Raw genomic sequence first — 15,920 nt, forward strand, 5'->3', positions numbered from 1 at the left:
CCCTCTCCCCGGGGGAACCAAAGATATCACAAAAGGTCCTCGAATGAACTTCTCTGTATCTCAGAATAATCCTCTTTGACTTCTTTTCCCAAGGAAAGCTAACAGCACAGTTTTCATCTATCACAATGTTTATTTCTAGTCCTTTCCTAGGAACCTTTTTAAAAAATTAAGATCCAAATATAAAATCCAAATATTTCATTATGGAACTTTTCAGATAAATCCTTTTGTTCCTTTTGCTGACTTTCCCCCCTACTCCCACCCTCCTTGTACTTTCCTGATTTCATGTCATATGCATCTCCCTTCACTTTCTCAATGTTTGTTGCTCCTTACAATGTCAGAGTAACTGTACCTTTTCTAGCCTGTGTGCCTTCTGCCACACACCCTTATGTACATACAAGCAAACATCAAATATTAGGACATATGTATGAGAAAAACATTCATTTTTTTAATCTTTCTAAATCCAGGTGACCTCATTTAGTGTAAAACTTTCCAGACTCTTTCATTTACCTACAACCTTCACTTTTTACTACTAAATAGAACTCCTTTATCAATCGATGGTGTTTTCATTCATTTGTTATCAACATCTCAGCTGATCTTTCTTTTATAAGAAACACTTGTTAACCACATAAACCATACAGCTCAGTACATGAATTTTTACTCATATTTTATAATTCTAAACAAAGTTATGTTTAACAGTGTGTATATCTGACTCAATTTAAAACAGGAGAGAAAAATAAGGGTAGAAAGATTAATCCACATCTAGCTAAGCCTTTCGCTACCTAAACAATTACTGTGTAAGATACGTGTATCCTAACTATTTTATATTCTCTCAAGTGGATAACATGCTTTCTGTGAAAAGATTCTTAACCTATTTAATCTATACCTTCATTACTAGTCAAGAATTCTTATTTGTTATGTATTTGTTTACTGACTAAATAATTATTCACTCATGAACAATGCCTAGTGAATATGTATTACAAACATAGTAGTTCACTAGGTAATTTTGTGGGTCTGGGGATGCCAATAGTGGATTTTAAAGCAGTTACTGGCCCAGTTTCACATGTTCTTTTGTTTTTGTTTTTATTGCCATGCTGAAAGCAGAACTCCGGACCTCATTCATACTAGGAAACTGTTCTATAAGTATATTATGTCCCCAGAACAATCATGCATGTTTCTGTAATACAAACCCCATACAAATTAAGAGATTAGAATTTCAACTCATTTTAACATAACATAAGAGAGAAGTACCAGATAAATATAGCTATTAATTGAGATGCAGTTGGTTAGAGAAAAGTTAAAAGAAGATAAGACAGGCAAGGATAGAATTCTGGTAAATTATGATACCGAAAATTCATTCGATTACTGTAGAAAATTGAATTAAATAATAGAGTTATTTATGAAATAAAAATAAATCATATTTATTATATGAATTCCATCCAGAATTACAATCAAAGTTACATATTCTAATTTTTATTACAGCTTTGGTTTTATCAACCATTGATAGCAACAACATCCATAATGTGTAAAGGACAAGCATAAAATGCTTTAGCAAATCACTGATGGGAATGGCCATCCACTTAAACACTACGGTGGCCATGAAGGACCTATTTTACTCAAGATCTAACTTTTCAATATATGTGAAGCGGGAGTTCATATTAACATACATAATGTCCTCTTGCAGAAACAGAAGCTGTATGTTACCCTAGAACAAGTTGGTCTCTTAGCATTTTGTTGATCGGTTCTTTGGGAGACCAGAAGGAAAGCAAACTCAGTAAATGATTCCAAGTTTTTTCATTTTCCTTGTCAAGAAAAGAAAATTCGAGTCTTCTGGGGACCTGAAAAACTCACATATTTGCATATGCACTTCAGGAAGCATGGCCCACATTTCCAGAAATCCAATGGAAATAAAGACAGTCTTTTATGACCATACTTGGCAAAGAGTGAGATATCCAATGTTGTGATGGGCAAATATTATAATCATTGAAATAAGTGAAATAAGACTTTTCCTTCACTTATGCACTACAAAGGAGTCAAGGAATCCGCAATACTTTCATAAGCATTAGCACAATTACAGAGTTAAGACTGAAGGATACTGAGGTTGATACAGAAAAAGCCTATTGGAAAAATGTAAATTAATACTAAATAAAGACCCAAAATAGGAAGATACTGTAAAACACTGAAACTGTGTTTTGTCAGCACCATCTGCACAGTACTCTATGAAAATATTACAGAACCTATCTGAGCGTAAAGTTTTATTGTAATTATATGCTACTTCACTCAGTTACACATCCTATACTTTTTGAGTTTAAGTCTCTTCTATCAGGTACAGTGTTGTAGTATGAGGGCTGGCTTGTTGGGGTTTCTGTCCTTCCCAGTACCCCAACAGCCGGCAAGCAACAAAGAAAAATTACACACAGGACTCCATAAGGTTATAAACTGATTGGCCCATTAGGTCAGGCTTCTTGTTAACTCTTATAACATATATTACCCCATTATCCTTATCTATGTTAGCCACATGGGCTCAGTACCTTTCTCAGTGTGACAGCTTACATGTTGCCTCTTCGGTGGTCTGCGCAGGAGTGGCTGAGAGAGAGCTTCTGCTTCCAGAATACTCCCAGTCTCTTTGCTCCACCCCTACTTCCTGTCTGGCTTTCCTGCCTATACTGCCTGCCTGGCCAATCAACGTTTTATTAAAATATGATTGACAGAATACAGATAATTCTCCCGCACCACAGTGTGGTCTGATTTATATTGAGAACCTGAATCCATTTGGACTTGAGTTTTGTGCATGGTGATAGACATGGATCTATTTTCATTCTTCTACAGGTTGACATCCATTATGCCAGCATCATTTGTTGAAGATGCTTTCTTTTTTCCATTGTATAATTTTAGCTTCTTTGTCAAAAATCAAGTGTTTGAAAGTGTCTGGATTAATATCCGGGTCTTCGATTTGATTCCATTGTTCAACCTCTCTGTTTTTATGCCAATACTAAGCTGTTTTCATTATTATAACTCTGTAACAAAGCTTGATATCAGAGATGGTGATGCCTCTGGAAGTTCCTTTATTGTACAGAATTGTTTTGGCTATCCTGGGCTATTTGTTTTTCCATTAGAAGTTGATTATTGTTATTTCAAGGTCTGTGAAGAATTGTGTTGCGATTTTGATGGGAATTGCACTGAATGTATAGATTGCTTTTGGTAGTTTGCCATTTTTACTATGTTGATCCTTGCTATCCAAGATAATGGGAGATCTTTCTATTTTCTGATATCTTCTTCAGTTTCTTTTTTCAAAGACTTAAAGTTCTTGTCAAATAGGTCTTTCACTTCCTGATGGCCTATGATGTCATACAATCTAAGCCTGTTGAGTTTTCCTGCCCTTTCAGAAGGTCTCCTTAAAGCATGTGAGAAGGTGTGTTCAGCTGAGACAGCAGCAATTACTTTATTCATTGCTTATTTCTCTCCCTACTTTGCATGGACTCATTTGAAAAACAGTATTCCTTTTTTTGGCATATTGACCTGATATGTAAAATTTTCATATAAAATATTTTGGCCAGGCTGCAGGCTTGATTTTTAAGCAGAGTAGTTGCCAGTGGAACACCAGGAAGACTTGATCATCCCAACCCAAAAGAAGGAGAAGAAACGACATTAAACATAACTTATGAAAATGGAGATCTTTAAAGAGGAAATAAAAAACTCCCTTAAAGAAATGGAGGAGAAGACAAAGAAAAGATTGGAAGATATTAATAAATCCATAAAAGAAAACAAAGAAAACCAAGAAAAAACAATCAAACAGGTGAAAGAAACAGTTTAAGACTTGAAGGCCATCAGCCTTTCTTAGCAAGATAGTTCACATAGAACACTGTCATAAACGCAATACAGTTGACTGTCTATAAACATGTATGTGTGTGTGCACACACTAAACATGTGAAGGAGGGCACAGAGGCCAGAGAAGGCATTAGATAACCTGGAGCTGGATTACAAGGGCTGTGAGCTACAAGATATGGGTGCTGGGAACAGAACTGAAGTCCTCTGGAAGGGCAGTTAGCATTCTTATCTGAGCCACCTCTACAACATCTTCCATTTGCTTTTAAGACAATACATGGCAAGTGCTTCTTGAATGTGTTGTAGGTTAATGCTTGGTAGAAAGATTCAATTAAAAGGTGAAAACATTTTATTGTTGTTGCCTTGCAAGAACCAATGCACCTAGGCCCTTATATGAGATGAGACAACACAGTGACCTTTTGAAATAATGAAGAACACTCTTAACATATGTCCTCTTATATTAAGTAGCCATAAATAAAGATATTCATTCTACTGTTAGATGAAGCTACTTGGTCCCTTGCCACAGATAAACTAGGCGGTTGAATATTAATACTCTTTTAAATATTAAACATAATTTTAAGTTTAAACTTTAGATTTTGGCTAAATTTTAGGCAAATTAATCTCCAGTCTGTTTTCACTTATTAAAGACAAAAAACTAGCAGTCTTCACATTACTCAGGTGAGGGAGTCAGAAAAGCAAGTGTGGTTCTTTTCGGAAGTGAGTAGAAATGCTAAGGACAGGGGAAGAAAAAGAGGTTGTGAGCTTGTCCTAGAACTCTTGAAAACCTTTTCAACATTTTGCTAAAGCAGAAGGAAGTCCTCTTAGCTGCGCCTGTCTAGAAAAATCTCTTCTCTAAAAGACAGGAGAAATGAAGTGAGCCTTTTTAAATGTGTGAGCACAGTTTAGTCTGTGAAACCATGGGAAATCTTTGATCAACTTCTTCCAACAATTCATAGGTATTTGCAAAGGAGGTTCCTTCACATTTACCCTAGTTTCCTTCAGTGAGATACAGATAATCCTGTTCACTTAAAGAACACCTTGCTTACAAATCTACCAATCAATGCTAAGATGAATGGAAATTCTTCAGAGGTGTACCTCTGCCAGACACATTTAGATGAAGCACACATGAAGCAGTCTACTGTCAGACAACAATGTCTGCTTCCTTCCAACAGACCAACTAGGTGGTTGGATACCAATACTCTTTTAAATATTAAAAATAATCTAAAGCTTAAATGACAGACTTTACTAATACTTTTAGACAAATTAATCTCCAGCATGCCTCATAAAACAAGGTATAACCAAATATTTTTTTTTAATCCTCATAAAAGATTGTTTGAATGAGCAAGTTCCAAGCTCCCAGTTTCTGTGGTAGTTACTCCATTTTATATTTCTGCTATAATCCATTAAAGACACTGGCTGATTTAGTCTCAAAAAAGTTGGTTAATTTACCTAAAATGAATGTCTTGAAACATAGGAACATCAGTAAAAGGGCTAGAAAAAAGTCTAAGACTAGGTTAATGGTTATTGCTTCCAAGAACAAAGATACTCATCTGAGTTTTATGTCATAATAACTACAGAAATCTTCCATATTCCAGAGGTAGGTATTCTGGAACAAATGATACACAGGTAAATGTTTAATCTAATTGTAAAACATTCACATATATGTTACTATTTTCCATAAGACCACATTGAGTTTCCAATATCATGATGAATTTGCCAGTTATTTAGCCAAAAAGGAACTGCTCAGATCCATTTCCAAAGTATGTTGTTACATAGCCACACAAATTTATTTGGATCTTTCTAATGTTTCATTTAATTTTTCCGATGGAAATTTATGAACACCCCCTCATTAGATGACGAAACACTGAAGAGAACAAAAGCAAATGTGGTATATCTGGGAAACTGGAGGCTCTGAACACGATTTAAATAACTGGGCAAAACTCCATGAGCAAGGAAGAACACAGGGCCTGGCGAGGGGCTCAGTAGGTGAAGCAGTTGTGGTCCAAGCCTAATAATCTGAGTTCAGTTCTCCCAAATTCATGTAAAAGCTGTGGTTGTAACTGCCTCTAACCCCAGTCCTGGGGCCAGAGATAGCTCAATACTATGGACTGGCTGGCCAGACAGACAAGTCATAATTGTGAGCTCAGTGCTCAGAAATGCACCCTGTCCCAAAAACACTGATGGAAAGGGGTTGAAGAGACACCTGAAGTCAAACCCTGGCCTGGACATACATATGCATAGAGAAGGACACACTCCTCTATGTGTACACTACACATATGTATCCATCACATGCACTAATCTATGTGCACACCACACATGTATCCATCACACACCCTATCATGTATGTGTACCACACATATGTATCCATCACACTCTCCTATGTTTATAACACACATGTGTACACATCACACACACTCTCATATGTGTACAGCACACATGTATCCATCACACACACTCCCCTGTTTACTGCACACATATTTATCCATCACATACATTACCATATGTATACAGCACACATGTATTCATCACACACCCTTCCTTATGTGTGTACCACACATATGTATCCATCAACACAGTCCTCTATGTTTATAGCTCACATGTGTACACATCATACACTATCTATGTGTACACTACACATGTATCCATCACACATCCTCCTACGTGTACAGCATAGATATGCACATATCACACACAATGAGAAGAGTAAAGAAAAACATATATAGTTGCTTACCCCATAAACTTGACACTCTGATTAGTTGTAAACAGAGACTGTCCTTTAGCTTCCCAGCCACCCAGTCATGAATAATCAATCACACAGAAACTAGATTAATTACAACACTGCTTGGCCAATGACTCGGGTGTATTTCTAGCTCTTAAATCTTTAATTCACCCATTTCTATTTATCCGTGCATCGCCACGAGGCTGTGGCCTACTGGTAAGCTTCCCGCTTCTTTTCCTTCAGCACTATATGGCATCTCGCTCACTTCACCTACTTTACCTCGATGTATCTCGTCTAGTCTGTCTATCCTCTGCCCTGCCATAGGCTGAAACAGATTCTTTATTAATTAATGGTAATAAAACATATTCACAGAATACAGAGTGGAGTCCCACATCAATTGCTGTCACATGAAAGAGAAGTAATTTTGTATTAGATAATTTATGCTATTGCTCAAGATGTAATACTTTAATTTTCATCAGTTTTAAAGAATAATACAAAACATCTTTCCCTTTAATTGAAAGAAGAAGCATGCTTGATTTTTATCCTACTATTTTTAGCCAAAAATATTCAGCTTCTCCCACCCCTGTTTTTTGTGGGGTGGTAGTTGGAAACAGAGTTTCTCTGTGTATCCCTGGCTGTCCTGGAATTCACCTCATGGTTCAGACTGGTCTAGAACTCACGAGCTATGCCTACCTCTGCCTCTCTGAGTGCTGGAATTAAAGGCTTGTGTCACCATCCCCAGGCTCAGTTTCTTATATTCAACATTCTGTCGATATCCCCCAGGTTATTTATCCTTCTCGATTTGGTGATGGTTCTCTAATGGGCGGCCAGGAAACATTTATAGAAAATTAGTAATTCTAATAGAAAATTCACAGATACTTTTAGGCTATTGTGAAAATTTATCACAACATAGATACATAGTTTCTGAAATATACATGAAACAAAATATTGATATACTCTATGTAATCATTACACAACTTTGTTTTGAAAGAAAAAATGAATTAACAATCCTCCATCATAAATTGGAAATACAATGGAAAATGACAGCCAAGTTTTCATTTTTAATTATACTATGTTCAAATATCCTAATACCTAATCTACAGTTACTAGCAAAGATATTGATAACAGTAAAGATAGGAAGAGAGATAATATTTACTGAGTTTATATATATATGTGTGTGTGTATCTTTATGTGTATATGTATACATATATACATACAAACATTTGCATACATACATAATATTACTGAGTATACACATACATGTACATATACTTATACTAATATGTACTTCCCTGAGAAGTACTCAATGGAAAAACCTGTTTAGCTAAATAGAAAACGCATCTTCTTTTTTCTTGGGACTGATTTCCCAAGATTTCGGATGAAAAGGTGGGTAGAAGCAGGTGCTGGAAAGGCTTCTGGGAAGGCATATCTGCACTGAGACCATGCTATACTTAAAAGTCCCAACTGAAAGTCAATCTCTCCGCAAGCAAGTGAGGTACTTTTGAACCCAAAACAGCCAGAGAGGGACTTGGTAGGAATACCACAGGACTGCTTCCAAGCACAGTTACCCGTGTATGGCACCTGAAGTCACCACCATTGGCACTGCCATTTTATAGATAAGGAAAGGCACAGAAAGGTTGAGGATCTTTTACAGAGTATCATTAGACACGGAAAGGACCCATAGAATTATGTAAATAACTGGGTTTGGGTCTCTATATGGCTGCTATGATCATGAATCCTCTGCACTTCAGTTTCTTCTTCTTTCAGGAGGACGGAAGACATCGCCTCCAACGTGGTATTTTTGTAGGATTAAATAACTTAATATTTCTCAGACATTTTAAGCAATTTGAAGTACACATATTTCAAGTAGTGAAGGTTTGAAGGGTAAAGTCAGTGTAAGTGGGTGCATCAGTCTGCGTTCTTAGTTTGTGTTCACTAGGCTGTCCTTTAATGCGTGAACTCTAGTGGATATGGTAGCAAAGAACTGGAAAGGATCTCAGTGATGGGGATGACTGAGAAGGGAAGAAAATAATTAGCAGCAGGACTTGATTTGATTCCTAAGTACAGCTGCAATACCATCCTAAAATACAGGTTTTATACTTTGACAGTAATGCTAACTTTTAAAATATGTAACAAAGGGTAAAAGAATGTAAACCCCACTCAATGGGTTACTCTCAGGGACCCTATGTGGAAAGTACTTCTGTGACAATGAAATGCTATATTCTTACATGTCTGAAAATTGTTGAATTTGACCTGGCTTCCCTCATTTCATCGGGACATGTGGAACATATTGAACAATGAATGGGAGCATTTAGAGATTATTAAAGAACTAAGTATAAGGGGTTCCTGTCATTGAAGAACAGCTTGGCCAGACACACAAACCTTAATTCATTGAAAACACAGCTACTATAGCCACTACTGCATTTGAGCTGACAATATGACTAGTTAATGATAATTTTCTACTTTAGATATTAGCATTTCTTAATTAAGCTTGATACAGTATATGGAATCTTTATATTCATCCCTTCACAAAACCCTGAACCAAATTATTTTAAATATATACGAGAGGACTAAAGCTTTGCAAAGCTGCATGGAAATTTAATAATGGTAGGATTCCTGAAAATATTTACACCCCAACACTGTGTCTATAATGACTCTTCCAGACAAATAGAAAATCCAGAATTTTACACAGGGTATTTGCACTATATTAAATAACAAGCATGAGTATTGTTTAGATATTATCTATGAGACAGTTGTGGGATTTGTTAAATAAATATACATTTGAAATCATTAAGTTTTATTCATAATTCTATTCAAAAGTACTCTAGTCTTAAGAAAATGTAGACATGAAAATATTTAATTCTTTTATAGGATGAATTTTTACACATTCTTGCTTTTTTGGCAAAATAGTCTTTTTCAGCCTATTATGTTCTTGAGATGCTGGGTAAAGGATTTGCCCCACCCCTGACCCCTGTAAGCCCACACCACCCTCCCACACAAACTCGACATCCCCTTTGACCCCAGGAGACTCAGAAGTCTGTTTCTCATTTGTAACTCTTCCTTTACCTAACTTGCAAGATTTTTTCAACAGATCTACTCCTTATATCTCCCAACTGAACAAGATGGGAAATTTATTAATGTCTCATATGCTTCACGAGAGCAAATGGGAATCAGTAGAGAAGATACTGAATTAGGTGTTGTATCCATTTGTTAATCCAACACAATGATAGTTCAAAAAAAGAACAATGACAGCTCTTATGTCTTTTGTTAAGTGTCATATAAATGGCAAGGCCATGTGAGGGTTATTTTATACTCATGTTTGCTCATAGAGATGTTTGTAACAGACATTGGAACCAAATGAGCGAATCAAGAAAATATTTCTTACATACTTCAAGAATTATTCATCAACAATTTCGCCATAGGGAAATGAAGTAAAATCAATTGTATAATTATATATACATGTATAATAATAAACATGCATTTAATATACACATATGAATATGCATGCTTATCTATTTGTGAAAGCTATATATATATATATATGGTTTCATTTTTCACTTGATGAGAAGATGTCTTAGAGAAGCACTTATTTTTAAAACAAATTAGTGGTTAAATTTGATTTTCTTGCCAGATGGTGGTTTTCAAATATTTAACTGGGATAAAATACATAATGAAGGATGATTTTATTGTTCAAGCCTTTACAGTATTGAGAATTGAGGGATAAAATGCATTAAGATTCTGCTCTGGGGATTATGTCAATATGTATTTTCACTAATAAAATATATTTTAAGAAATTTAGAATTCTCTGCTGCTAGCAGATTACTGGTCTATTTTATACCCTCAATTTGCTTACATATAAATGAAAGATACTTTGAAAAGGAACTTTTCAGTGGAGATTGTTGGAAGAGGTCCTGTGCATGGTATGCAGTGTGGACTTCATAGCCTATCTGAGAAGTGACAACTGAGTAAAACCACGATTTTGACTAAAACGTCACGTAAACCTCTAGACCTCCCTTCAGCTGCTAAATGTAGTGAGACAACTTCTTTATAGTCAAAATAAGATTTTATTTTTGATATGAGAACTTTAAATGTTTTATTTATTTTTTATTGGTAAATGTCTGTCAGGGGTTGGGAAGTAAACACCTGTGCAGGTACCTGCAGAAAACTGAAGAGTCAGGTCCCCTGGAGCTGAAGTTATGGATAGATGTGAGGTGCTCCTGTAGGTGCCCCAAACTGAACCTGGGTCCTCACTCCTGAGCTATTGAAGTGCTTTTGGAAGGGGTCTTTTATCAATCAGTTTAAGCTCTGATCACCCATACTATGTCTATCCACAAATCTGTTCAGAAACCTCATATATGAACACTTACTATTATTATTACTATTATTATTAGTCTCAATCTAGCACCAGAGAAGTTTTATATTATAAGAAATTGATATCATTATATAAACTGTGGTAGTTCAATACAGTTAGTTAAAAATTAATCCATGCCCAGTGCAAGGCATGAGTAAGTAAAAACATGTACAGCAAAATAAACAATGGCAGAATAAACAAGTTGCTTCCATCAGTTACCAGATTAACCAACTAGGAATCAGAGACCTCCTGGGGTCAGCTGAGACATTGGCTAAGGTTGAGCCCATTATGGATGAAACTGAAGCAATAGAAACAAAAGGGGGACGCACCAGACTGAGCAGACTGGCAAGACTTCGTGATTGATTGGAGGTAACAGATGAACTTTTATTTCTATAGAGTGCCTCTGAGATTAGTTATGAAATAGAAAAACTGATATTAGTGGGGACAGGAAGAAAGAGGGCACTCTCACCCTATGGACAGGTGAATGCTGCAGAGCTTGGAGATGGAGAGGAAGAGCAATACACTAACAGAATGCAAAGCAGAGGCTCATGTCTTGGGGCACAGACTGGGACTGGAATGCTGGTCATGCCTGACTCACTAATGAAAAGGCATAAAACACAGAGAAAGTCAAGGCACTGTGCAATGCTATTCAAAAATAACAAACAGGTAGTAAGACCAAAGAACCAAGATGTAATGGAGATGACATTTTAAGGTTAAAAAAAAAACAAAAAGCAGAATGGATTAATAGTTAAGAAAATGTGGTCAACATGGAGAAGAATCAGAGACTGGGTCATGGGAATTGCGGTGACGTGTTAAGAGTAAACAAAATGATAGTATGGAATTACATGGCGGAATCTACACAGATACACAACCGTTGCAGGAAGAGATTCTGGAAGTGCTGGAAATAGGAAATTTCTAGAACCAAGTCGAAGAGTAAGGAATGATAAAGAGAAGGGAACATGATGCTAACAGGATAATCATGTACTCTGATTTCAGTTTTCTTTGTGTTTTTGATGACAAAGGGTTATGAATTTTTAAATTCTATGAAACTGTAGGCTAAATCTCTTCCTAAGGTTTCCAAACCTTAGGATTCATACTTAGAGCATTAATTGATTTAGTCAAAATTAAATTCTCTCCTGTAACCTAAGTGGAATTTATCTTCATAAAACTGTAGGTGACTTTAGATCACTTAAGGGCATTGTTACTTATTTTTTATTGTTAGAATTTTTGAGTTTTATCTCAGAAGGGGACTAATCTACAGAAAGATAAAAACCAATACAGTTTAAGAGGGAGAGAGAGTAATTCCAAAAGACAAACTATTATTTCTCAAAAGACCCATAAATATAAATACTGTTTCCAAATGTTTTTCTTTTTTTGTAAAGGTGTGAATACTTAACACATTCATTTTCTCTATTGTGAGCATGTAAAAGTTTTCTGCCTAGCAAACATATTTATCATTTAGACGTGAACATTTTTCATAATAACCATAGTCTTCTGGGACAGTCAACTGTTTCTCAGTAAAAATTAACTGCTCATAGAGGCGCCGTTGCTCTCTGGACATGGTGATACATTGTGGTGCCAGCACAGTTAAATGAACACATTTCCCTAAGTGGTTATTTGTGCTTCTAGAATCCTGTGCACATAAATCAGGATTGCACACTATTGTCATCATTATCTTTTCCCCATTTCCTCCACAATTGACTCCTAATGGCATTACATACTGATACTGCCTCAAAACTCTGCAAGCTGGAAATGACTTGGGAATTACTATGGCCAGTGATGGACAGGGAGTGTTCTGAAGCACAGAGCGATAAAATTAATATTTACTGGATGCATTGTGCATCCAGCCATCAGCTACCACACTAGACCTACAAAGAATTCGAAACATACTGATATTGGTCTACAAGGAACCACTTTAGAGCACATTCCATTCACTTCAGTCTAAGAATGATATCATTGCCCAGGATGCTTCCGTCCACTTTAATTATCAGTGAATGGTATCGTGATTGCCATGGGTCAGCCGTGCTTGGCAGGGCATGGAGGAGAGTCTGAATTCTTGAACATTGCTTAGTAGCTCAAACTGTAACGGAGGATTACTTCCACAATAAAGCAGCATTGTTTCGGAGGCAATCTTCAGTTTGTGATTAATGAGGTGGTGGATGAGGAACATATGACGGCTTCCAGGTTCATTCCAGCATTTTTCTTAACCTCAGCTTGAGCCAGAACTGTCAGTGCTCATGACAAGATGACCAGATAAAGTTTCACCTGTGAGCAGGGCTCTTGACTACAATTTACATTTTCCAAAACTTCCAAGAAGCACAGTTCTTACGAAAAGCCAATTTTTTTTTTTTGCTTCCTTCCAAAAACTTAAAAAACAAATGGGATTGTAAATCTCTGAAGATGAAAAAGAGAAGTTTGCGTTGCACTCTTGGAACTCCAAGAAGTAAGTGCAGGCTGATTAACAGGGTGACAGTATGGCCCAGAAGCTGTTACATGAAAAAGAAATAAAAACCTACGAATACTAAGAAGAATCATTCTTTAAAAAGTGGACTGTATCTGAGGAACACAGTCATTCAAGAGGTTGAAATCTACTCTCTTCAATGAACAGGTTTCGGCTGCTATGCTGAGCTCTATCATCTCACTTTACTCTTTAAGCTTCTTGAGTTTAAGAACTGTCTCATCAAACCTAGACACTGGCTAGTGCTTAGTACTCAGTATTGTGGGGTCCTTGTCATCTGTTTGGGTAAGTGTCAGGCTAACAACAGGCACCGCCCCTGTGTTCTCATGTTGTGATAGGTTTTCTTGATAGTTCACTAAGAAAGAAAGCTCACAATATATGTAACATAGATTTTTAAAAATGGTGAATAGACAAGAACCTCAGAAAAGGAATGGTCTGCATTTAAAATCAAATGTGTGCAATTCCCACATTATTTTAAGTCATTTCTGCATCGGTGAAGTGGAAACACAACATTGAATACAGAGTTCTTTTCCATCACCCTGGAACACTCTAGGATTGCAGTATTTTAGAACTAAAAGAAACCCCAAATGTCAGAAAGGTTCAATATTGAGTTTATGCATAATAAAATAGAATGCATAGCCGGACTGAGAAAGGTCACATTGTTCCCTATTTGTGGAAATAATCCCGCATTGCAGCTGATTCAATTTTTATTTTTATGGGCCTGGAAAAATTCCTCAAACAACAAGGTCAAGGCAAAAAATAGAATAAAAAAGAGAGTTTATTTTGTGTTTAATGCTAGCAGGGAGTTAGAGTCCATAAAAGTAGAAATAACAGGTGGCAGACATGGTGGCTGAAGCTGGTAGCTGAACCACATCTCTACTTACAAGCAGAAAAACTAACAGAAAATAGAGTGAGATGTTTGAAACCTTGAACTCTGCTGCCCCTGATAAATGCCTCCCAAACCTCCCCCAAAAGGTCCAACAGCTGAGAATAAAGTATTCAAGCACCTGAGACTTACAGAAATTGTCTCACTCAAATCAGCAGAGCATATAAACATATACACACATACAAGCTGCATGCTCTCCTGCATACAAATGTTCACACACATGGACAAGTAGGAAACACTGGGAAATTCTTAAATAGTGGGCTGTTATGGCATCACATTTGCAATCCCAGCTTTTAGAGGCCAAGGCAGGAGGAACATGGTTCCAGGCCACCCAGGGCAGGAGGAGTCTTTGTCTTGTAAAGAACATATAAGAGTTCTTACACTCAAATCTACACTTTTTTGTTTGTTTGTTTTATTTAGGTTTTTCTAATGCCAGGTTTTTGAAGTCTAAAAGTTGGAACGTTACTTGAAATTCATGGTTTAAAGAAAACTGAAGTGACAGTCTCAGAAAGGCAAAATATTGCAATGGCATACATACCCTTGTGAATCTGAGCCACATACATGACCAATATGCCCGAAAAATTACAGAGAGGCTCAATATTTTCATTACTCAAAATTTAAAGAATAAAATGGCCAATAAACATAAATAATTGTTTTCTAGGTAAGATCTAATCATATACATCCTTGCATTTCTGCGAAGCTTAATGATTAGCTCTGGAGTTGAGGGGATTTCAACTACTCAGGCCAGAAAATTTAATAATTTGGTCAAATGCAATGCTGGATCTATCTTAAATTCACAGAAGCAACGACTCACTTTAGGAGGAAGCATAGTGACAAGAACTCGTCACGTTCTAAGGACACATACTGGAGGACAAATGCAATTTCACTTTATGACCGTCTTTGCCCTCTGTGTCGTAGATTAACTTCTTAATCAAGAATGCTTGATGTCAGAGAAAGCAGAGTGTGTGAAGGAAAGGTTATGGGAGCCAAGGAGACCTTGTTCCAGGGGAAAAATTAAAGTTTCAAAGATTTCTTGCGGTCATAGTAACACACAAATCGCTTATATCATTCTTGACATTTTATTATAACTATAACTTCTATGAGAAATTCAGCCTCTGATAATGTTCTTTCCATAAATATCTTCATGCATACTGTATAAGAAGTTTAATTAGGCTGGATATGGTTTACATGGTGGTTGTTTTTTTACCTTGTTTTGTGAACAGTTAGTATATCTACTGCACTGTATATTCAATTACGTCCTTTGAAAATGAGAAGAATGATGAAAAACCAAGTTGTGCATATTTGTTCCCTCTCTCCTTCCTCCTTGTCTTTGGAAGGCCTTTCTCTGTAGCTGTGAGTTAGCCTGAGCTTGTGGTGTTTGCTTCTTCCATGCTTGGAGAGTACTCAATAAGACTCTGTCAGCTGGATTTCAAGGTATTTGAACTGTCTTTTCAAGTATTTTGAAACATGTGCGAACTGAAACAGAAAGTTGCATGTCAGGTAGTTTAACTCAGTCCTCTGGGGTTTTTTGAACATTACTATTCTACCAGTTTTAGGGACAAAGATGTAGAAAGACAGATAAAGCAATCTGCTTTTGAACTGGCATTGTAATCCTAGCCTTTCTGAGTCTAGTTACAAGTTCCTTTCCGCCAAGATCTATAAACAGAGACTGCTCATTCGTTTC

General features: G+C 36.5%; 1 protein-coding gene and 1 long non-coding RNA gene across 7 annotated transcripts in view; one reads left to right on the forward strand and one right to left on the reverse strand.

Moving 5' to 3' along the window:
* Agmo (alkylglycerol monooxygenase) overlaps positions 1 to 15,920 on the reverse strand; it is a 273,840-nt gene that overhangs the window by 193,222 nt on the left and 64,698 nt on the right. The window lies entirely within an intron of this gene.
* The window catches only part of LOC125387838 (uncharacterized), a 40,113-nt gene continuing 35,264 nt past the window's right edge, over positions 11,072 to 15,920 (forward strand). The window contains exon 1 of the long non-coding RNA XR_007228018.3: positions 11,072 to 11,261. This is a non-coding gene — a long non-coding RNA (uncharacterized LOC125387838). The remainder of the gene's footprint in view (positions 11,262 to 15,920) is intronic.

The sequence above is a fragment of the Myodes glareolus genome, chromosome 11 (assembly GCF_982192425.1).
Source record: "Myodes glareolus chromosome 11, mMyoGla1.1, whole genome shotgun sequence".
Taxonomy (NCBI): Eukaryota; Metazoa; Chordata; class Mammalia; order Rodentia; family Cricetidae; genus Myodes; species Myodes glareolus.